A 25,778-nucleotide genomic window follows, 5' to 3' on the forward strand; every position below is an offset into this window, starting at 1 on the left:
TACCACGACCACTTTGCAATCTCTCGGACCAGTTTGCAACGTCTTTGCTACGTCGTGTGCTACTTGGGTACATGGCCTCAATATTCGCCGTATCATATAGTGTGTTCACGATAAAGTTCCAAAAAGGCCGCATTGCAACCTCCATTCATGTAGTTTTTCCTGAAATAAATTATCTTTTTTGCTTTGGTTTGAAATCATTTTTTTTCTGTCAACGTTGCATCCATATATGTAAAATTTTATTCTATTATGTCGACTCTTTTGGTGTACAAATTATTTTAGCAGTGAGTGTACTATATAGTGAAGTCTCTTCTGTAATGCTTTATATGATACGGAAATTCGATGAGAGAGTACTATTATATTACTATAACTGAACATTTACCGTAAGTAGTATAGTTAAGAATTAACAATTCAGAACGATGGATGAAAAAAAGCTATATTAGATGAGAATACGGGCAAGCAATAATAGATAACAGTTAAGCACTGTTTGAGTTCGTGGAAATCTAGGCAGAATACAGCATGGTTGAGTACGTGATGGCACTCTGGTTTATAATATTATCAATCTGTGACATGCTGTGGATATCTCACGATTCATATTGAGCAATAAGCTGATCTTTGCAAATCTATGCCCGCTTTTGGGAAGAAACGGAATGACCTGCGACTTACGAAAGCTGTCGACTAGAGCCATTGTGATACATTGGGCATGTGCTGTTTTGTGGCTCATTTAAGATGAGAAGTGTAAAGTAAAATGGGAACCTCCTCCATCTAGATATTATTTGTCGCTAGTTGCACCAGTCTATTAGCCATTTCGTTTCGAATCATGACCATGTGGACGAGTACCCAGCGCAGAATAGCTCAGGTATTGGTAGGAATGGTAAATAAAAAGTTATAGATTTCCTAGCGGAACGATGGGACTGCGAGAGCTTGCAATAGCCTTTTGCTCTTAGAGCAGATTTCGACTTGAAAGAGGCTTGGAAGAATGTGTGGAGTGAATCTGCTCGCTGAAGATGGCGGAGGACCAGAGTTCAAGTTGCGAGTACCAAGTTCTATGTTGAAGCCATTTGTGTAGTTGTCCGCACTACGTTCTGTGTTGAAACTATCTATTTAACTGCCAACACCAAATTCAACCTTGGTGCCATCTATATAAACTGCCCAGGTTATTTTAGTTATTAATGAAACTGTCTTTGGAAAACTTTCTTCCTGTGATCGTGGTTTGGGATAGGCTACCAAAGTGGAAAAATCATTTTTCACCATTCAGGCTGAAAAAGCATTTAGAATTTGTTGAACTTTTTTTGCTATGTACTTCAGCTAATCACAATAAAGATAACATCATCCGCATAGACTTATTGCTATGGTGTGAGTCATCGAAAGGATGTTCTACAGAGTATGCCATACGATGTATAGAGTATGCCATACGATATTCCATACGATGAGGATTATGTGCGAATACATGGGCACCCTTACGAGATAGCTTTTGTTGCAGTGGCGTCATTCTGAGTTATTGTTCATTACTATCTTGCAGTTAACCTGAATGGAAATCCAAAAATGGCTTGTAGGCACCTGATTGAAGCTGTGAATGATATTCCGCAACTACAGTGTATCAGAGGCTTCTTGGAGATATAACAGTATGATTAGGGAATGGTTGTTTACATATTTATTAGTGTCAAGAGTGTTCGTGATCTGCGTTATTAGTGCTGCAAAAGAACGAAAACTACATTATTTGGGGTGCATGGCAGCGATGCGTTCTAGGAAGAAATTTAGTTGTAACACGTTGGTTCGCCAAGGGTTCTTGCTAATAGAGGGAAGAAAGCTGACATAGAGAAAACGTGGTCAGGTCTTCCGTTTTTGACGGAGAGTGTCATTTCCGAGCGACTTCAACAAGTAGTTAGTAAAGTACGGAAGAGTTCTGAGAAAATAGGGTGAAAAATTTTGAAGAGACAGCTAGTTATTCCATCTGGATCAGGGGTAGTTTCGAGAGATAAATCTAGTATTAAATTGTAGGAAGGACCACCAGCGGCCGAGCGGTAAAATCGCTGAAGACTGGTCCGGTCCGTGGTTCGATTCTCGACGAACGGGTTTGGCTGCATGTTTGTTTTTGCAGTTTTTCCCATGTGTAACGTGTATACGAGTCAGTTTTCCATAGAAAGGTCCTCCACGAAGGCATTCCTTCCTAGCCTTAGAGCCCACCAGCGGCCGAGCGGTAAAGACGCAGAACACTGGTAGTTCGGTCCGAGGTTCGAATCCCGCGAACGGGCTGGCTGCATGGGCGTTTTCGTGGTTTTCCCCATGTGTAAGGTGTATACGGGCCAGTTTCCCTTAGAAAGTCCTCCACGAAGGCCTCCCTCACTTTAGGCAGATAGCCCTTGTGTGCTTTGCCATAATTAAATAATCCAATCCAATCCAATCCTAGCCTTAGAGTGCTTTGGCCCGCATGTGCTCACCATCTGAAGAGAATATAGAACGATTTTAGAAGATTTTAGATCCTCGCTAGCTTGCCTCCTTTGGATCGAAAGATCAAAAGATGGTAATCGAAAGATCAGGTAAAATTCCAGGATAGCACACACTCGTATATAACATGTGGAAACCACACAGCCATAAAGCACTGCCATCTGGCTTACGAGGGCAGCCACGCAAACTTTACTTAGAATCCAGTATTTTGGTGTTAAGGGCGTTTTGGGTTGCCTGGCATTTTCTTGGTCATTTTGCATTAATTACATTTTTTAATTTACTTAAGAATCACAATGCTTCAATTATTATATGAATTGTATTTTACTGAGTTATTAAAGTATAGAAAAGCTGACGAGGGGTTTCTAAGTTATTCACTTCCTTAACCCTTTCAGTCCCAATGTATTATATAAGTCCTAGTAGATATTTAAAGAAGCCTAGAAGGAATCACACTTATGTGGGAGAGATCTGAAAATCTTCTTATAGAGGTTTACTGAATTTGTTTATTATAAGGCGAGCATGTGCTATGTCTTTACATTTAAACAAATAAATTGGGGCTGAAAGGGTTAAGCCACTTTCTTTAACAATGACAAGTTCCATTCTGATTTCGATCCCATATTACGTATAAATATACTTCATGGTTATATCATAATTCAAAATATATTAAGATAAATGATATTCTTTTATTAAACATCTACGTTATTCGCTTGTACTGTATTTTTAACATTCTAATTTATTTCATCAGAAATAAATAAAAACAAGCATCTGAAAAGAAATTATGCACGCAGAACAATTACTTTTCAAAGTAAATTCCATTTTGAAGTTTTCCAAAAGCGTGTGAAAGTTCCAAAGGTATTTTTTGCAATTATATTTTTTCAGATAATTGATTTCTGGCATTACTTGAGAAATCCTTTCATTGCTACATGCTTGTATGTGCTTTAATTTTATAAAAGCACCTACTTATTTCATTATTTTTCTTTTTTCTTCCCTTTAGGTAAGTCAGCTTGAAGATTTTCTCTTTTTGAGGGTTTCGATAAAAGTTAATTTCACCTAAAGTTAATTCCATTAGGTAAGTGAATTGCTTTTTATTTTACTTTTTTCGTCCTCTACAACACTTTGATGGGCGTTAATTCGATTTTCTCGACGTAATTTCTTTCGAATAAAGATAGAACAAAGAAGTTCGTAAAATGTACTTTTCGAATTAAGTTCGAAAATATGAAGTGGCATATTTTTTTTAAATTTTAGTTGAATATTTATCGAATAAATTTGAAACTGAGAACTCGATAATAAGAATAATTTGCCTGAAACGATGTCAACAAAGTATGCAGTTGAAGGAAAGTTTTAAAAAGAATTTTAAAAAATGAAGGTATAATTATTACCTAAAATTTGAAGCATCAGAATCCTTATTCTTAACTAAACTAAATAAAATACCACACACACGTGTATATATATATATATAATTAAAAAGCTAGGTAGTAAGTACTGTGCAGAAAGACCTATCTGGTCTTAAAGCGTTTTTGCGCAATATGCTGCAAAATTAAGGAAATGAGACATTCGTCATTAAAAGACGTTAATTGATATATTTTTGTATAAATGAAATTGGGAAATGTCAGTCATTGTTTTTTTCTTTTTGCACTTTTGATAATCATTTTATCCTAAAATAACGTATATAAAATTACAGCATAAACTCAGAATTAACACATCTACATAATTTGAAAACAATAATGTAGAATACTAAAATTTGTATCGATTTTTTTTAAAACTTAAATAACTATATCAAATGAAGACAGAAACATGGACTTTTATTGCAGTTACAGATAATAATTATTTTCACATCTATTGATTAAACAAATAGCACAAGAAACCAGAGAATGCTACATAGATAGCATATTCAGAGATTCATACTGTTCCTATTTAGGTGTGTTTATGAACCATTAAACTAGAGGTTTTGAAATTTTTAAATCTTGTACCACATAAATAAGAGTAAAAGATTTATGTATCACTATATAGTTACAAATTTTGTATATAGATAGATAATTTTAGAGCATATGTGAAATTGTATTTTTCTGTATAATGTAACGCGAAAAATCTGAAGAGAGCAGCTAAGTCGGAAAAGTAAAAATACAAGTTCATTATGGCTATCTCGGTAACTTTGCGAGATATCGCTAAGATGACTACGGTTTTGGCGACTTATTTTATCTCCACAATTTGGCGAGAAATGTCCAAAAGTCGCCAAACTTGGCGATATCTCAGTCTTGTCTCTGAATCACCGTAAGGTTTGTAATTGAATAAACGTAATTGATCATTATACTAGCTGCAACCGTAATTCGACCCTCATATTGCTTTACAGTAATTTCGAGAAGCAGAAGATACTAGAAATATCTCGACGGCCGTTTGGAAACTGTATAAGGCCAGAGAGAGTATCTGCTCTCAGTTATTGTTGTTACGAGTTATTATTTCAGTATGAACTGAGATATCTCCGGATTAGCTTTCTCTTTAGATGCGCTTTGCACTGTGTTGTCTTCAACGTTCTTAGTAGTTTGAAGCGTAATTACTGATTGTACTTTGTGATACTCTGCACACCTGTACGAGTATTCCAGTGGAAAATTCGAGTACTCTAAAGGGTTTTCATTTGATAAAAATAAATTTTATTAACCTATCATCGGACCTGTGTGCATTCAATCTATTAAAAAACCGTTAGCACGCAATCATAAGTACCAAAAAACGAGCCATTTTACTATATTCATTTAAATCTCTTGTATAAACATTGTTTCACCACCAAAAATAATGCTATATACCATTAGTTGTATAAATAACATATTTGGAAAAACCCTAAACGCTTTCTTGATAGGCAGTATTTCACTGACGGCCCTGTTCGTAGTGGTAGGCCTACGATGTCTCGTAGTGAGGAAAACACTTAAAAATGTGAAGAATTTGTAACGAGAAAGAATAATAATGGAATTGTAGAGACATTAGAATTTTTTTGGAAGCCGGAGAGATGAAAAATTAGCAACCACCTACGCCAGGAATCGAACCACGGATCTCTGGAGTACCGGACCAGCGTGCAGAACCATTACATCACGAAGGCACGCTAGGAAAGCGGGAGAAATACCTTATATACACCCCTTTTTAAAGGGCAACTCTGGTTTTTAGGTAACTCAATTGCCAAATCCTGGCTGTGGAGAATCCTCATCCAACAACCTTTTAGTTCGGGCGCCACTGTAGAGTGCCATTAGGATCTTTTTTTGGAAGCTGGAGCGATGAAAAATTAGCAACCGCTTTCGCCGGGAATCGAACCACGGACCTCTGAAATACCGGCCCAGCGTGAAGAACCACTACACCATGAAAGCACGCTAGGAAAGCGAGAGAAATACTTTATAAAGTTTATCGCGTACAACGATGTTTAAGCAAATTTATTGAAAAAAATCCGTCTTGTGCGTTCAGCTACACCGAGATGGGCTATTACTTCCTTCTGCATGAAAATGCCCAGCTATACTGAACCCTCCCTCGTCTTGAAAAAATATTATTATGGATTGTAAGGAGTGTTAACCAACATAATCCACCATACTCGTCTAATCTTACTTCAGCTGACCTTCAGACTTCTTTCTGTTCTCGCACTTGAAATGAGCATTAAAAGATAATGTTTTTAATACATAATCCAGACATTCGAAGCCAAGTGTTCAGGATTCTCTATGAGATACCGAAAACATTCAATGACAAGCTTGAATAGTTTGCATAACAGAAAATATTTTACAAATAGTGATGGGTTTTTCTTGCTAATGAAAACATCTGTCAGAAAATATAGGAGGTTTTTTACAAAATATAATCATTCTGTGTCTTTAAATAAATTAAACTGATTTAACTTAAGTGTCTGTTAATTTTAAAACTGAAAACGTATGTTTTATGTGTTCTACACGATATTCTGATTTCAGAGAACCATGTCTGGACAAGATTTAAAATGTTAAAGTTAAATTAATTAGAAAATTCACAGAAAGATGCCATCTTAACTTCCCCCCTCTTGGCAAAAGTATATGATAATGAAGTTAGTTGTTTACTACCGTATACATCCAGAGACTCAAACAGCTTTATTTTAATTTTATGCTAGCTTAATTTTATTATTGCAATAATGAATTAAAAATCGATCATGCAATTAGGTTTCTTACTGAGTGTTAGGTTTCTACACTGATAGATTTTCGAAGTTTTTGCATTACTTTGTGATCTGTAACTCTGTAAAGTGAAATAATTCGCATTTTCTATAGCATACTGTTATGAAAGTATGTAATGAGACAATAGCAGCAGTTCTTACAGAGCGAATCTACTTGGAGCAAAAGTCCAGTTTAAATGATGGGAACTGAAAAGGTGAGGGCGCGAGCGATCAACGAGATTTGAATTATAGGCCTCATAGGCGTAATGTCTTATTTATCTCTACACCATCAAAAATTATAAAATTACCGCTTAAAGTTGGGTTCCGCAAATAGGAAAATTTTGATTTTAAATTAACTGCCAAATAATTTAAAAGAATACGGCTTCTTGCAATAAAAATAATATGCATAAACATTCATATACATCGCAAGTTGGTGCTAAACTTTATTTTGAATTTTGGATCGAAACGTAAGAGCGAGAGTAATTTTCAGGGGGTGAAGTCATGGTAAAATAATTCACAGACTTGAGTTTGGCACTTGAGAAAGATTATTTGGCACCAATCAAACATGAAGGAAAGGCCACAAGCAAGGCAGCGAACAAGGTGACTAAAACCTCAGCTTGAGGCGAGATGCTTTTGGAGGAGGAGCACACCTAGCACACCTATGGATGGAAAATATAATAGGCAACATTTCTTAGAGTGACGTTACTATTTAAAAAGTTGCGTTTGGCGAGATAGTGAAGCAATTTGTTGCCCGGTCTAATTGCTGTTTAAGAACGTTTGTGAGGCGATAGTGACAACTTAGTCAAGGCAATGAGAAAGCTAGGGTAAGATGATATTGAAGGCGAAGACAGGACAGGAAAAAGTGCAGGGGGCACCACGACATCGTCATAGACAAAAATGACGATGTCGTGGTGCCCCTGCTTCAATATCTCGCCAAACGCAACTTTTTAAATAGTAACGTCACTCTAAGAAATGTTGTCTAATAAAAACAACGTCAGAGAACCCTCCTTTTGAATTAAAACACTGTAACTGGGAAGCAAGGATACCGTAAAGGAGGCTGGAAGCTGAGCGGTTTTATATAAAAGTCCTCTTCGAATTTTCTTTGCCTGTATATCTTTCAATTACGGTACTGCTCCTTTCCGTTATCCACTCTTCCGGCAGAAGCAAGGTGCATTTATTACCTTATAGTACGATATATAATCCCTTCAAAGTTAAAATAACTAGACCGGACTTGAGGAGAGATTCTCAGGGACATTTCATTTGCTATCCAATCATATGAGTCTTTCATTCTTAATTTAAAACTCATCTCCAATGAAATTAACGAAAGCTTTTGTTTTCGATCGACGATCAAAATATATGAAACAAATTTTGCGCTCGCTTGCCTCACTTTCAGATTCAAAATTATGCCAAAATTGAATTGAAATGAAAAATTGGAATCATAAGAAATTCTCAAATGATCAGAAATTTACCCAAAAAAGTACTCTATGAAAGCACGTTTTAATATAGGTAAATTTTGCGTGATTTATCATTATCAATTACACTGTTTTAATAACCGATTTTAGATCGTTTCAAATTAGCTAACACTGTCAATTGTCCGACCAGGTTTCAATTCTGTTTATGAAGGAGATTCTGTTCTCACTTTGTTCTTATCAAATAAATATTTTGTTTTCATGAGGAAAATCCCTAATTTTTAGCCATATTTCTGTTTTAACTTACCACATTGTTAAAAGCAAAGCACTCTTTGTATTTATTCATCGTACATTATGAATTCAGTTTTATTTGTGTGCGAATTCTTATTTCATTTTCTGCATTCTGTGCTTCCAGCTATTTCGAAAGAATCGAACAGAAGTTTTCCTTTCAAGATAAAAGATTCTCTTTTACAGTAGGATATCGATATTCAGATTGAATTTATAGCAGAATTATTTTCTCCGGACTGAAAAGGATTAAAGAAGTTTTGAAAACTTTTCCACCGCTCTCCAAACTCGTTCTCTTCGTCCCTTGGGAAGGAAAAGAAGATAAATTGTCATATTTAGCCGTAGAGTATCTTCTGTCCGAGAGAGAGATTCGAAATTCGAATCGGCTTGACTAATCGCATAGGGAGAAGAAATGGGGATTTATACCAGGGAAGTCGCTTGAAAATTTCAAATCCCTGTTGCGCATTTTCCCAGTTTCATCCGCTAACTTTGGAAATAGATTTTTTATATATTTCTCAGTTCAGAAAAAGCGAATTTTAGGCTCTAAAGTTTCTGAAGGATGATGATTGCTTTTAAATTAGATATTTATTATAAACAATATATAAAATATCATCGTCATCGTAATTATATGCAGATGCATCTTGAAATTTTTTTTTACTAGCTAAAATTTTAGTATATGTGAATTTTGTCTCAAGTTTTTCGCTTTTACTCAACAGAGCCACTGTGGTGACAGCTGGTAAAAGATTCTGGTAGTTCCATTTTAATAATCATCAGTAAAGGCTTGGTTTTATGAAGTGGCTGCAGCAAATACTATGAAATACCCGAAGAAGAACGTTTCCAGTTGTTAATTGCTTTCTTTTATAAGCTTTTATTTAACTTACTAGTGATGTTTGTCCTATGATCAAAGTTTGTCATCGATTTTTGAACTTTTTTTGGATACATTTCGAACTCAAATTTTGTACACACACTATTTGCGGATCACAGTAGAACGTGGCGAAGGGTATTTTAAAAATTTTAATTAAATTTTCTTAATGTAATGTTAAAAGGATTTTTTGCACGTATATTCATTCAAATAACATACTAAAAATAACAGAATTTTTTGTTTGTACCATCGGATAGAGCAAAACGAAATCTTTCAAAAGAAATTTCAAAGTAAGGAAGCTTTTAACATAATTTCTGATTTTGGGCGAATTTTCGAAAATAAGTCGACATTTTTTAATATTTTGACGTCTATCATTTTGAAGTTTCAATATCTAAAAATTTATCAGTTAGAAAGCTTTTAAATTTTGACTGATTATAAAATAACTAGTTTATCCTCTTTCAAAATGAGAATGACAAAAATATTAATTGTTCGATTTTCTACATTTTTTAAATATATCGTGAAGCCGAACGTGAACTATCAATCATTACGTTTCGCTTGGAAAACGATTTCAAGGTTAATATATTATCATGTCACACTAATCAGTGAATTCAATTTGTATTTCGATTTCAAATAAGTCGATAAAGGATATAGATCAGCGATCCCACCGATTTGAGGTAAGAGCAGTTTTTTTGTTGTTAAGTTTTGTCTGCAAGCAGAGGTCTCACAGTTGCGGTCTCCGAAGGATTTCAGTTATGCATTTGATTTAATACAGTGATTATAGGTTTTTATATAGCACACATAGATTCATTGGACAGTGCTCTCATTGGCGATGGATATAGTGTTTTAAGAGTCATTACATTCCAATTAAATTGAAAACTAGCGCTAGTACACAGCGAAAAATATGAAACGCGTACACAACCCAGTGCTCTGACAGATACACAGAGTAAGCTAAGGAAAAATGGGACATTAATCATCACATCTTAGGAAATGACAATTTAAAATATAAATATAAGCAACACTAACCCTAGAAACGTGTGGATCGTGCTTATATGCGCGACTGCTGTTGAATGAAAAAAAAATAGAATGAATTGATTTACTATATCAATTAAATAAAGAATAGAATGAATAGATTTATTGTATCAATTAAAAAAATAAAAAGAAATAGATTTACTATATCAACTAAATAAAAAACAGAAGGAATAGATTTACAATTATGTCAATTAAATAAAAAATATCGAATGAATAAATTTCCTATGTCAATTAAATGAAAAAATTATAGTCATCGTATGCTTGTATGCTAGGTCACATGACTAGACTAAGGTAAAGGTCGGTAAAAGCGATAAATTTATTTTGCCAGCCGACAGTTGGCAGAATATTGTAGTCTGTCTATCCCCCCAATGAGTTAATACTTTTACTTTTCTTAAGTCAGTCACTAGTTGGTTAACAACATGTACAGCAATGCAATTCATTATGCTAAACAGATAGAGATAAACTAACTTACAGCTTGCAAAACCTGTTATTGTGCGTTTCGCTAGATGTATGTTACCAATTCGTTAGATGTCAATACCAATTATTTGAAAATTGTGCAAAACATTCGAGCATTGCTTCCATATAGTTCATCTTGGTGAACTGAAGCTATAAACAAAATTATTATCGGGATTTTAATTAAGATTATTAAACTGCATGATATGTCTTTAATAAAGGGTAAGAGAAACATACCAGAAGAAGGACGTCCTTTTATAGATAAATGGGGAAATTACGTACTTTAACACTACCAACACATCGATGTTCATGCTGAATCGGGTATATCACCTGAAATCTCCTGAAACTCTTGACTTCCGATCATATAAGCAGAGGTTGTTTGCATCATGGTGTGTGCCGCTAGCTGGATAGTCAGATGGCAAGTAGTCAGTTAAGAAATTTTTCACCTGCCAAAAATTAAACAAAATTTAAACTGACGTCTCTCTGTATGCATGCTTTTAAGTCTACAAAACTAATAAAAGTTCTTTAAAATTACGCTTTTGCTATTACGCAATAAGACCTTTCATGCGGGAAAGCACAATAACTTGGGATGTCTGTCCGAGAAAATTTCTGTGCATGCTTGAGGTTTATTTCAATAATAGCTCGTGAACTTCTTGTTTGATAAAAATTGTGAAAACGTCTTTGAATCTTATTTCTAAACTTTAAAAATCAGACTTCTTACCGGAGTTCTTATGGGAGCATATTTGTTTGTTGAAACTTCTTTTTATGCATTCCAACTGATTTATTTAGTTTTTTTTAATATTTTATTCCACTTATAATATTAATATATTTCCAGCAAAAGGGCATAGAACAGAAGGCGTAAATAGATTATACAACATACACATCAGTGTAAAACTGGATTATGTCTAATTTCAAATTATATAGTATTTCCGTGAACTTTTAGCATCGCGCGTAATATAGAATCATCATGGCGTTGTAAAGAGACACTTCTTAGCAAGATCTTTAATTTATCTTTCAAACTTAGTCAGTGATTAACTAGTTAACAAATACGGACAGATCTAAAAGCAATTAAGCAAGTTTCTTAATAATTTTATCATTATTTTATTTTTTAATAATGTAACCAAATGGCATATTTTAAAATATATTTGATCCATATTATATTTAACAGATAAGTTTTATCTAAGTTTCTGATATTATATATAGTAATTAACATAAAATATTTCTATCGATATAAATTACATATCTTGAGATAGAAGACTTTATTTTTCGTCGTTGCTGTAGTTTATTTTGTTATTTCATTCTCTAACACTCCATATGTTTGATAACACTTTAAAGTAAAGACAACTTTGCGTGCAAGATTGAAGAAAGCAAAAGCGCATTAACTTTCTGTGCAAGTACAACCAATTTGGCAAATTGCTGGGAAATCTAGAACTCCCCTCTTCTTCCGCATGAAAAAAAAATAATAAATAAATAAAAATTGTCGCAAGGAATTCAAGGATTATGTTAAGACGAGTGCATGGGAGAAAAAAAGACACAATAAGGAACTCTATAAAACTAAAACACCCCATACGGGACCTGACACGACTGCAGATCCAGACTTTTAATGACGTTGGAAATCTTTATGTACACGGTATCAAGGAAATAATTATACAACGTCTTCATTAAATTCAACCTCCTCTGCAGAAAATCCAGGCACACCCAAACAGACTACAGGTTTGATCAGGCATTTTTTTTTTAACCGTTTTTCTTGGTCGAAGCCTCCGTGGAGTAATGGAGCTCCCCTGCCGACAATCACGTGGGCCGAGCAGTTCCGTTTAATCATCTTCAAAACCTAGTTTTTGTAAGATTTCCCAACCACTGATTTGCATAAAGAACGAAGGTCGGTGATTTGTGTATTCCATTGCATGGCATATAAATAGACATGCAATGCTTTTTGAATTGGCGACACCGTGTATAAAGAATGAAATGTGCATTAATCTGAGATTTTGTAGTCATTCATTACAATATGATCTCATTAATTCAGCCACCACGTTGTCAAGACAATCTCCGGAATGATATTACGTACTATAAAATTACACATCAATGCAATCTTGGATGGAGTCTTAAAGGAAAAACGTATTTAGTCGGTAGTAAAACTTGAGCAACAGCCAATTCCTGGAATAAACTGCTTATAAATGAAGGTATATAGATCCCAAAAGATGAATAATGATGAATGTTTTCATGTAATACTCAATAGATGCAATATTTTCGCGAAGTACTGCGTCATAGCGGCGACGGAGAGCCGCTTTACTGATGACTGTCAAAGCTATTGATTACCGGTGAGCTATCAATTGATGGCTGTTAGTGTGGGAAATCGCAATTAATTTTAGAATAAAATTAAACCAAAGAACCCTAATGCCCATCGCCGCCTAGGCCGTTGATCATTCATGATCTGTGGGTGAAGGTAACCAACAATTAAACAATATGTCTCTATGCGGGACTGCGCAATAAATTTGAATTTATTAAAATAAAATTTAACAGGGCATGCAGACGTATAGGTGGACAGTCATTCTTATAGTGCAGTGCAATGTTTCATGCATTAATGTAAAGTAACTTAAGTACAAATTTTTAGATACGCCAAAGAAGAATTTCCAGTACCTTCCATTTCTCGAAACTGTTTATGCACGGTTAGAGTTACATATAAGTTTTGAACACTAAGGACAAGTTGTAAGTATTTTCTTCCTCTTTTTCCACGTGCCTTCGACGTGTAGCTGGGAAGAAAATTCGGTTAGCAACGGAAAGGTTGAGAGTTCGAATCCCGGCGAGGGCATAATTGATTTCTCAGATTTTCTGACTTCAGAGAATTCTACATAGATCTAAAAGTGGCAACCAAACTAAAATAATTGTTCGACACCAGGATTTGGCGATTTGACCTCTGCTTCCCTAATCGTCTTTTAAGTGGGAAGAAATACAGCATTTTTTCCTCCTTGTCGCGTACCTTCACAGTGTAATTGGAAAGCACGTCCACCTAACAGTCAGAAGGTCCAGATGTCGAATCCTGTCAAGGACACTGCACGTTTTTCATGTTGCTCCCACAAAAATCCTAGTAACTCTGCAACGTAAATAAATAAACAATAAAAATTCAGTATCTATGAAGATGAAGATAAGAAAGAATATATTTCTGAAATGGGCAAAGGTAAGAAACTGTATTTTAAGTGTAAACGTTTTGTTTGAAACTGGAATAATATCGTTTATATCATGTATTTCGTAGTTTGGCTTAGCTTGTGTAATTAGAATAGGATAAACATTACGACGGACAATTTACTTAACATTCGTATTCGTATATTTTATCTGACCACAAGATGGTACAAGTAAAGAACATTTTCGTAACAATGAGGGAAATATCCATTAATTAATACGAAATTATGTGGTTTTAATCCCCACTTGAGATGATACAATCTTTTCTTCCTAAAGCTTAAAGCTAATGAAAAATTTTTACTTTCTCTAAGTCACGTAAACATATCTTCTGACGTATACCCAAGCACTTAAAATATTTTTGACCGCGTTACATACGCATCTCCTGTGTACTCTCACTGACCGTTGATATACCTTTTCAATACATGCGTTGAAACTTTTTTATTTGTTACCTTTGTGCTACTTCTCTTATTTAGTATAATGCTAATTTATATAAAACGTATCTCTCCTAGGTGTAACGAAGACGAATTGCATTAGTTACGAATTTTGTATCTATTTTATTTGTTTTAATGAAATTATATGTGGAACTGTAGTGTGTCTGTAATGATGTTACATGAAAGAAATCAAGAAGTGAAGCTTCGCTGAAAAAAGGTTACAGAGGCAGGTCCATTTAACGTTGAGATAAATGGCTATCTCGCCAAATAGACGAAATATCGCCAGGCTGGCGATGGTTTTGGCGACTAATCTAGTCATCAAATTTGACTAGAAATTTGCAAAAGTCGCCAAAATTGGCGATCTTTTGGTGAAATTTTGGTTTAACTTATGTATAATGTAATTGATACTGTAATGGAATAACTGTAATTGATCCTTATATGTAATTATAACCGTGCATAAGCAGTTTCGAGAAATGGAAGGTATTGGAAATTCTTTGGCGGCTAGAGAGAAACTGTATAAGACTGGGGAAAGTATCATTTCTCGGTTTTCATTCACAGTTGACTTCGGGGTATTGAGAGATCTCTGTGCGAGCTTTGCTGCTTACATGCGCTTTGCATTGGTTGTGTTTAACATTCTTAGTAGTTATAGCTACTGATTATGCTCTGTCGTACCGAGAAGAGTTGTACGAATGCTTATGTGGAAAGTTCCAGAACTATAAAATATTTGTTTTATAAAAATAAATTTTATCAAGTTATCATTGCATTTAATCCATTACGAACGAGTACGCAAAAAATATCTGGCCTCGATGTAACAATCAAATATATTTTATCAAGATTTTGATTAGTTTGGCATCTGCTCTCATTATGCATTTCACAGGGACGATTTCATCGAAATTCGTGTTTGTAGCCAGCCCTCTCGTATGAAAGATACCATCGCTTTCCTCATGCTCCTTTCCCGAAGGGTCACTTACATTTTGTACGCTAACCCAAGAGCACCTTTCGTCTTGGCTCTTTGACCTCTCGCTCATCTCATTAACATCAAACGTGTAGCGGCGCACGTGAGTGCTTTGTATTAATTCATATGGCCTCTCTGCAAGGCCGAAAATCTCTTCCCTCTCGTTAATGCTTTTCCGCGTTCAGTAAAGGATAGGGAACAAGGGATCGGTGACGGTTTTTAATTCATTGCGCGAAGGCTGCTGGTCACGTTATATTACACTGCGACTGTGGGGCGTTGCTCTTAATAACTGAGTGCTAAATCAATAGAATGACATCATAATTGAATTCTTAGATTTTTGTGGACGTTAATTAAGATTTCATTTTTAAAAAACAACATTTCTGTATCAGTTTCGTAATATACGAAATAACAATAATAATAGTAACCGGAATAGCAATAACAATAATAAATAAAATAATAATTAAGATAAATTAATAAAAAGTGATATTAGAACTTATGATTTGTGCATAGTATGAAGCTAAATTATTTTAAATATCAGTTAGATGTATTACTAAAAGCATTTAAACTAAAGATGACCATCAAGGTCGCTCGGTCACCGCGTGGCCACAGATTGACGGGCTTCAGTATTGGCCGACGCAGTAAACTTAAAATAGAGTATTAAAATTGAATTAAACAAAGGACACCTGTTAACTATCGATGACACAATATGATACTGGGTTGACTGAACTCGGTGTGAGGCAGTGCAATGTTTCGTGCAATGGCAACACATGCTGATGCGCGTGGGTGCAGGACCTCATTACCTTCTAACTTAATGTGGCTCACCCCTAGGATCCAGGCTTAAGGTCAGATCATCCTATACTTACCATGATCTTGCTTTTCTCTTAGAAATGAAAGAAACATGGGAACTGATATTTCCTGAAATATGTTAGTATACCCAGACTAGCTTACTGCGCAGGTGCGAGTGATAGAGTAATGTACTCGCAATTTAATATTCAAAAATCTGAAAAGACTGCGCTGTGGACATTTATAACGCGAAAGAAAGTCAAGATTTAAATTACTAATTGAGCGAAACAACTTAATTCTTTCCCTTAGCTCGCCTTTCACCACACTTCAAATCGTATCATTTGATTAAATTATCTTCTTTTAATGCTGGGTTATCTGAGCATTCAGTTTGCTTCTTCAAGTCCACTCTTAATTTAAAAATTAAACTTCTAAAAGCAATTGCTATTGACGAGGATTTTTGCCTAGTATTATTGAATGATTAAAAAATTCTCATACCAGCGCAGTATATAGAAATCGCTCGTTTTAGGAGATTATGAGAATTTTGAAGTCATTCCTAGCTTTCCATCGATTAACTATAAAATTGCACACATTTTACAGAAGTTTAACTTTCGTGTCATCAAGAGCGGGTTAGCCATTTGGGGACCCCTGGTGGCAAAATGTTTTTGGTGTCCTAAGAAAAGAAAGTATTTGCGTATCTAATAGTCTTGAAACTCAGTTAGTGATGAAGTGTAATAAATAGTTAAATGCACGTAATTACTTAATATTATTAATATTTTAGTAAAATTATGCTCGAACAGTTTTATTGTGATATTCTTATATTATTTCTTCTGCATAACAGGACTAAAATGCATAATTATAATATAATAGGTAATTAAATATTATATGGGAAAGAAAAGTAAAACATCAAGCTGCTAAAACATTTTACGGAATAATTTAAAATTAAAATAATTAATTATTAAATTAAATGTCTATCAAGTAGCATATTTAATGCCTTTTTTTGCTGGACTTCTTTTTAGCACATTTATTATATTTTTTTCGAAGTATCTATACTGTTTAACATTTCTTGTTCCATCTGCATTACAGTACAAAAAGTTGATAACATATCTCTTAGTTGTGTGTATTTAATTACGGCAAAGCACACTAGGGCTATCTGTCTAAGGGGAGGGATGCCTTCGTGGAAAACTTTCTTAGGGAAACTGGTTCGTATACACGTTACACATGGGGAAAACCACCCATACAGCCAGCTCGTTCGCGGGATTCAAACCTCGGACCGAACTACCAGTGTTCAGCGACTTTTACCGCTCGGCCGCTGGTGGGCCAACATATCTCTTAGAACAAGATAATGTGTTAAAAATAAATTTGTTTTCACTTTCTTTCAAAAAGCAATAAAAACTGATCCACTTCACTATCAAAATGCATAATGTCTACATATTTCTTATAAATCATTTTATCATTTTCGCAAGGAGATTTTTTAATTCGAAAAATTTAAATAAAAGATTATTTTCAAAATTTCTACATTATCTTCATACACTTCATTGCTACGATATTATTTTGATATGATTTTGTTACAAATAATATTAAAAGAATTACAGATAATTTCTATGCGTTGAAAGAGATTTAAATTCTTCATTAATGTCATCAACTGTTTCCCTTTTTTGGGTCTGTGATTCTGTTTATTAAATGTCAAACATGCCATTGCAGTTGCCTCTAACTATGTTAAACGATTCATAAACAGAATCGTGCAATAAAATTTGCTAAATATTTTAATAAGTCAGCTTCATTAAATAGAGTGTATTCAGGTGCTTGTAAGGATTTACTGGTAATGTTCATTTTCTGTAAAATGGTGCTCCAAATTTTTGACATGAATATTGTTTTATATGTGTACAGTTTTTAAATAAGCTATGGCGTCCACTGGAGTTATTTTCGTTTGTCAGCGTGAGGCACAGATGTTAGGTAAGGCTTCTTTTATATAGTTGTACGAACGCCAGTACAGCTCTTGCCGTCAATATAGCTTCGGATAATAATAATGTATAACAGTAATAATAATAATGTTTTTATTATTACCACTGTTTTTCAGTTTTGTGCGGAGCGATGAAGGGACATAGAGGAAAAAGCAAATAACATTTTCACAAATATAAATATTGAACAGTTGCACTACAAAGTTTTGCAACAAAACTACCCAATAAATTTAAAGAATCATTAGCACAAAAGATATATTTATATCGCACCTGAAATGAATTCTGAGTATTTTCCAGAGAGATTTTCTGGGCTCGGATATACTATTTGCCCTCTACAAAGAATAATATCTATACCCAAATTTACTAAAGCTGACAATACCTGTTGTTCTAAATATGGTGCTGCTTCTGTAATTGGTATAAACCTTACAAACCTTTCTTTTACATCACCGCTTAACATTACGTACCTTATAACTAATACCAAGTGATCAATGTGCAAAATGTCAGGAGTAAAGTCTAATGTGAGACTCTAGTAAATTGCTGATTTATATTATAAGGTATTTCTCCCGCCTTCTTAGCATGCCTTCGTGGTGTAATGATCAGCACGTTTGGCGCGTATTCGAGAGGTTCGAGTCCCGGCGAGTGCATTGCACATTTTTCATGCTTCAGAATAACCTAATGTCTCTACAATATATGGTAGGATTGCTAGAACACCCCTACCCGCCTGATCACAAAGTGATCTTTTGGTCCAAAAAGGGGCGTCTACAATATATGGTATTAAATATTTGTTAATAATGTTGATGAATTCAACAGAAATGGCATGGCAAAATAACTACTTTTTTCTCGTCCTAAATTATCGTATGTTAAAAATGCAATTTAAAGAAATTCACATTCATTGAGCTATTTCAAGCATGTGAAATAGTTTTCTTTGTTGCTTGAGTTCTGATTTTCATCATGACCTCTAAATCGTAACTCTAACCGGCTTCATAACTTAATAGCTAATATAATTCTTTTCAACACTGCTTTCTAATAATTTTCTTCTTTTTCTACCTGTTGCGATCAATCAGAATCGATTCTGTTATTAAAGCGATGATCTTTCATACAAACTGCGTATTTAAAACATTAAATGCAAGATTAGGGAAGAGCTGAATATATTCGCACAAAGAAACTTCAAATGTTAATTATTCGTGTTATAAATTTAGGAAAATTTGGATATATTTGCTCAAACCCAATTGTTGGCTTAGTACTTGAAGAACAAACGCACATTTTACTGCTATATTTCAAAACAACATAAAGGAATTTTAATGTTTGAACTGTTAAAAATTAATATGTCGTCTTTACTTTAATAATAATAATAATAATAATTAGCGACTGTATCAGAATGTACGTAATAATAGTGTACAAAATCTCAGCTACGTAACAGCAATGTTATTTCATTATACAAGTGAAGTGGTTTTGCAACAACATGCTGCGGTTTAAATTCATCCTCTATTTTAATAAATTAATCCGAATGTAAATTAAAACCATACTTTATAAAGCAAAATCGAGCTTCATGAAGGTGCCGATACTTTTATCGATGCGTCCTAACGCATGGGCACGCTGGGGTCCCGTGAGCATAGAAATCCCAAACTAATCCATTCACATTTAATTTGCATTTCATTTCTGTTAATGGTTGTTGTAGGAACTCCAGCACACTGGTTTGCCCAGGTGCCCATAATGTTGTTAAGACGACATTACTTAAGGAGCTTGGCACTTCATGGCGGTGCACTACTGGAAAGGTTTCTACCTTGATATACATTGGGTAACTAACACAACAGCAATACCGTTCCGAAAATGAAAAGCCATTTAGGCCATTAGACTTCTAATAGAAGAAAATAAAGATGGACATATTTGCTGGTTGTTTATGTAAATACATTTCAACATTGCAAGTAATTTAATATGATAAAAAATATCATTTCAGAACTGGATACATTTTTTTTTTCATTTGCAGAGTCAACATTATAATATTTCACATTCTACTTTATATATCTGCACCTGGTATTTGTTATAAGCTAGTTTTCTTGCATTATTAAACGTTCGAGTCCATCAAAATGTCCAAATTAATATTATTATAATTATAAATGTTAAGTCATTCATAAGTTATGTATACAAAATAAATAAATAAATAAAAATAAAAGTATACTTTTGTGTGTAAAATACATAGTAAACTCGTGCATATGCGTAATATATTAACTACATAGATTTTGCATAAAACTACATAAAATATTCAGAATTCTTAGCAGAGTTCATTAAGACACTAACAAAAAAATTTTGCAAATATTTCTTTTGCCTTTAAAACAAATTATACTCATTCTTGCCGTTCAATAAAATCCAAGCTCTTACTGTTAAAATTTAATTATTAAGAAATACGTAAACCGATGATTGCCAAATAGTTTTCCACAGGTTTAAAAACACGTTTTTTCATTAAAATATTCATAGTTATTTTCATACCCTGTTGTCGGAACAATATTACAGCGGAGTACTTTATACTGTGTGTTTGCCATGGGGACTAAAATGTCTTTATAGTCTGACCTGACTTATCTTATGTCTCACTTATACATTAACACTCTTGTCTTCTCAAATGTACTAAGAAACGACGCCCAGAGATGATTGATTAGCATCCTATCAGACGAGACAAAATAGGAGAAGAGGGACTTATGCTAAGATTATTAAAATGTATGGTAGTCTTTTTGTATTTTTAACAGTGCAAGAAATAAAGAATATAACAGTTCTATTATAATTTAATAAGATTAAAATTATGTCATTTAGTTTCATCTACACGTCGATTGCATTTATATATGTGACATAAGAAAAAATATAAAATGGTTGAAATTTCTTTGGAAATATTAAACGTTTAATTTAAATATATATTGGCATAATACTACAAGAATTACTCTACTGTAATAAATTATCTTCTATATGCTGTATTGAAGCACTTACGGAGTTCCTATATGTCACTCAAACCATAAAACTTTTGATAAATAAATTTACTTTTGTAATATATTTATCTCTTTTGATTGGAAAGAGAGATAATGAAACTCTCGTGTAATGGACCGATTTTTCAATCATTACACCCCATTAACATAAATGATGAATGTCAATTCTGTATATTCCTTTTCTAAAATCCAACGTCAGGCTTCCTCCTGCCAGCCAAATGTAATTTATGACGAATTATTATCAACGTTTTTATTTGGATATCAGATACTGAAAAAACGAAGTTTTTAGGAGCAGCAGTTGTAGCGGAGCTCCGTAGTTCGACGGAATAAACCTGTAAATTTATAGGCGAAGTTCTGGTGGTCCGTCCACATTTCTCTGTTCCTGTAAGTAATCTGAGTCTATTTATCTTTCAAACTTGTTAATGCATAGCTGCCAACTCTCTTGGGTTTTATGCTTTCTACCGGTCTTCCAGATGGTTACTTAATCTCCTGTATTTAATTTTTAAATAACTTTTTCTAAGGAAAACTTTTTCCAACATTAAATGATATTTAATTTATCATTTAGTGATTCTCGAATCCAATCCTATAATTTATAGTGCATATAACTGTTAACTTTTGTTAACCTCGGTAGAACTATGAAATTAATAAAAGGTGTTTCGAACACTACATTTTAGTGCAAAATATTAGTTTGATTTTTTTTCAAGAAACTACAAAATAAACAAAAAAGCTTTTATTCTTGATTAAAACATAAAATATGCAAAACTTTAATACCAAATCTTATTAAGGTAGCATTCAGTGTTTAATTCTTCAAACTGTATGGTAAATTTCTGAAAGGGATAGAATGGAAGCTGTAATTATTTCGCTCAAGGAGTCATTATTAGTATTTAATTACGAAGTAATTTAATCTTTAATTAAAAGTACGCTCATATTGATAAAGCTCTTACGCATTTTCACGAAGCTGTTGCTTTCATTTATCAGGTAGCCAAATTTAAAAGGATAGCCTTACAACTCCTTAATTAATTTCTTAGTAATTAAAAATGCCAAAAAAGATTTATTTTTCGTATCAGCTCGGTTTTATACACTAAGTTCGTTCGAGGTATGTAATCTGTTGGAAACAAAATTACAGGCGTGTGTAATAACGTTAAAATGCGTGCAAGTAATATTTTAAAATAATGCATAGTAGAATACCGGTTATGAAAATTATGTTTAACCGAACTTTCAAATTATCCGAACATTTCGTTTTCTATTTCCAATAAAGGAATCTAATAATTAATTCCATCCTTGTGTTACAGAAACTATTTAGATTTTTTGGAGCAGGAAGTAAAACATCAATTGTGTCTTCACTTGGATTCGAGCCACGAATCTCCCCGTTTTTATTTAAACATGCTAATCATAATAGCCCACAGTTGAGGCATAATTTTTAAGTAGACATAAGTTTCGCAACCGAGGAAGGGGCTTTGAGTGAGGATCATTGGGGCCTACTGCTCTTGTGACGCTGTATTTCTGAAAGCGTTTGTTTATTTCGAATTCGCTTCGTAATATCTATCATATAGCTATTTCAAAATTTTTCAATCATACAGTGAGGTTTACAAAACTAATTATACCACATTTGGGTTGGCGTTAAAAAGTTTAACAAGAAATGACCATGTTTTAATTATATTGCAGAGGAAATATGCGGCTAAATAATATCTTCAGTTATCTTGCTTTACGCATGGCAAAAGTCAAATTAAAATTTTTAAATTTAATGTTTCTCTTGGATACCAGACGTCTGTCGAGAGGTACCTGGATACGGTCGAGAGGTTTGTAGAAAGGACGCTTGTCGAAAGGACGTTCGTTGAGAGAACGTTTGTTTTCCGATATATTTAAAAGGCAGACGAAGGCTGGCTGCATAGCGGCTAGTAGATTAATAAAACCGATACAGAACAAAGTACAAACAAATATACAGCCTTGGCCAAAAGTACTAGGCACTTTGTAATATTGCATTTATTTTGAAATTGTTCTGAGATGAATAAAAACTAAGCTTTTTCACTGAAGGAAGAGTTATTCACAATTTTAATATGTTTCCATCTTTAACATTAATAATAGACTTTGTTTAACTTTGCTTTACGACAATCTCCTATATTTATATCATTCCAAACTTGCCGAAGGACACTTTTAAGGTTAACTTGGATATTATTAAGTACTTTCGATTTAAATGTCTTCTCAGTTGTTTTATATGAGCTCTGAGGTTAAGATCTGGAATTGTGATGGCCAGTCTATAACATGAATATTTTTATGAAGAACCCACTACATTGAACTCGCCGATTTGGGGTTATAGTCTTGCTGAAATTTGACGATGCCTATATTTGTGTCACCAATATAATTTAGAAAAACATAAGTCTAGAGTCGTTTCAAGAACAGTGATCTGTTTTTGGCTATTCGTGTGACCTTATCGGATGTATATTTTGCTAACATAACTGGTCACTGTGAATTCTCAGATCATCACACTGCTTCCTCCATATTTTGACAGTTGAGAACTACACCTTGTGTATTGTATTTTTTACCTTTTCTTTGTCTTACATGAAGTCTTACTGGACACCTAGAAGTCAAGGAGGAAATTATACTTCTTCAAGTAACTAGTTTGTAACCAAAAAAATTTTCGCCTTGCTTGAAAGATGATTTTTAAGCGAAAAAGTCTTTTAAATTTTTATTAACCAGAAAAGAGAATATTTGACCTTTTTTCCTTTGTAAACTGTTTTTGTATTAAAGCGCAGTTCAATTTCAATTTTGTTTTCTTCGCGATCCATGTCTAGCTTTGCAACCTTTCAGCCTAACTACTACGAATCTCCTCACACTTTTAGCAATAATTGGACTCCCAGTTTCCACTGATATTCTGCAACAAGATCACGATAAACTAATGCAACTGTTTTCGCTAAAGGAACAGCTTTATATAATACTACAAACAAATGCACTTTATATTGTACATCGCGAATAAAAATATATTGGCTATGATAAAATTTTATACTAAAGTATAGCTTGCAAGCAACTATATACTATATTTTTGTGTTAATTTTGTTTAGTGGGTTTTGTTTTTGTAAAGTACGTTTTTAATATTGGCATTTGCTTCTTTATACTATTTATTGTTCAAAAAAAGGTTTGCGGACCGTCGGATATTTCAAAATGGAAATTATCTTTTCAGGTGAGTTTAAACACTGTTCAACATTATACATTTGGTTATTCGGTTTTATGAGTTGGTAATAGTGCATGACATTTTTATTTAAAATAGAAGCGAAATATTTGCATCATTTGCTACATTTGTTTTTTACTTTTGTAATATATTTTGTCCCCTAAGCTTCTTAATAGCGAAGTTTTCTTTAAGGCGTTAGAGTGTAATCTGTGCTTTTCAGACTGCACTTTTTACTTCCTTGTACCAAGTAAAGGAAGTATTGTAATCTAAAAAAAATTCGGGTATCATATTTCAACGAAAATATCCATTTCGTCCACTTTCCAATCCATTTCAACGATGTTTTTGCGTTACATATATGTACGTACGGACAGAATAAAGGCCTTTTTTCCAGATAGTTATTAAAATGGATCTAAAAAGGATTCAGAAGCGATTTTTTCTTGGCGTCTGTACATACGTACGTATATGTATCTCGCATAATTCAAAAACGAGGAACCGTTTTACAGGCATTCTTTCGCTGTTAGGTAATCACAGTTTTGGGGAAAGAATTTGTAATTTACAACTTCAAAAATCTTGCTCCACCTAAGTTTTTGTTTTTTCCTGCAAAAGTAAAGAAAAGATGGAGAAAATGTATTTGCTGTCGGACTAAATTTTACCACACGAGCTTTTAGTGTCAAATTAAGTTTACGCTTCGAGTTCATGAAAGTCAGTGTGGGCGCAGTGTTCAACGAAAAAAGCATCTACCCTTTTAAGCTAGATAGTCACCAGGGGGTCTGTTTTTTTTCCATAACATATTTTTCGGCGACCTTATTGACCTCTTTTTCGTTCTAACTGCTCGTTACTTGGAGGCCCCAATTCATCGCGTTAAAAAAAGGGTGTGTCAATTTATTATTTTGTCCGACATGCAAGGTAAGAAAGAAATATTATCGAACTGGAAATCATAATCTGTCGTAATTTTATTAGGAGGAAGCCAAATTGAATTTCCAGCTGGGGGAAAAGAGGGGGAGGGTCGTGTCCCTCAGGGCTGATATACGTTGCAAGATCTCCTAATAATAAATTCGGGTGCTTTTTTATTTGTATTCGGTTGCCACGGCAACTGGGCGTGGCACTAGAAGCCAAACGTCATCCGTCACGTGACATCCGTTTCTTAACTGCAAAACGAATGATTGGTTCCCGATTTCTTTTGATTGATTAGGAGATCTATTTTCTAAAATGGCGGAAGAACTAAAAAACTGGAACGTGAAAAATGTCCCGCAATTTAAATATGAGTAGCAGTGGAAGAATTAAAACCTTGTTAAAACAAAATGTGAGGTTTTATTCAGTTAAAGAATCGAATATGTGTGTTACTGAAAGCATTATATAAGAGCAATCTATTTAATAACATGTTATTTCTTCAATATTTCTAAGAGTACCACCAAGAGATGGGGAGGAATTTCAAACTAACTAAATAAAATAAATGATGAATTAAAACCTTCAGATATATTTAGTAAAATCTTTTAAAACTCGAGTTCAGTTAATTTACAATAATAGTTATTACTACTATATAAAATCGTATTTTGGGAAAATAAAATACCTTGAAATAATTTGATATTAGAAAAATACAGTTATCCTAAGATACATTCCGTTTTCAGCGACATTCATATGTGAAAAAACACTAGTCTTATGATCAAAGAAATATAGTAAATGCGAAAGTACAATTTATGCATTTCGATCAA

The sequence above is a fragment of the Stegodyphus dumicola genome, chromosome 3, assembly GCF_044657685.1.
Source record: "Stegodyphus dumicola isolate Sdum_Otavi_A_Nest chromosome 3, ASM4465768v1".
NCBI classification, from domain to species: Eukaryota; Metazoa; Arthropoda; class Arachnida; order Araneae; family Eresidae; genus Stegodyphus; species Stegodyphus dumicola.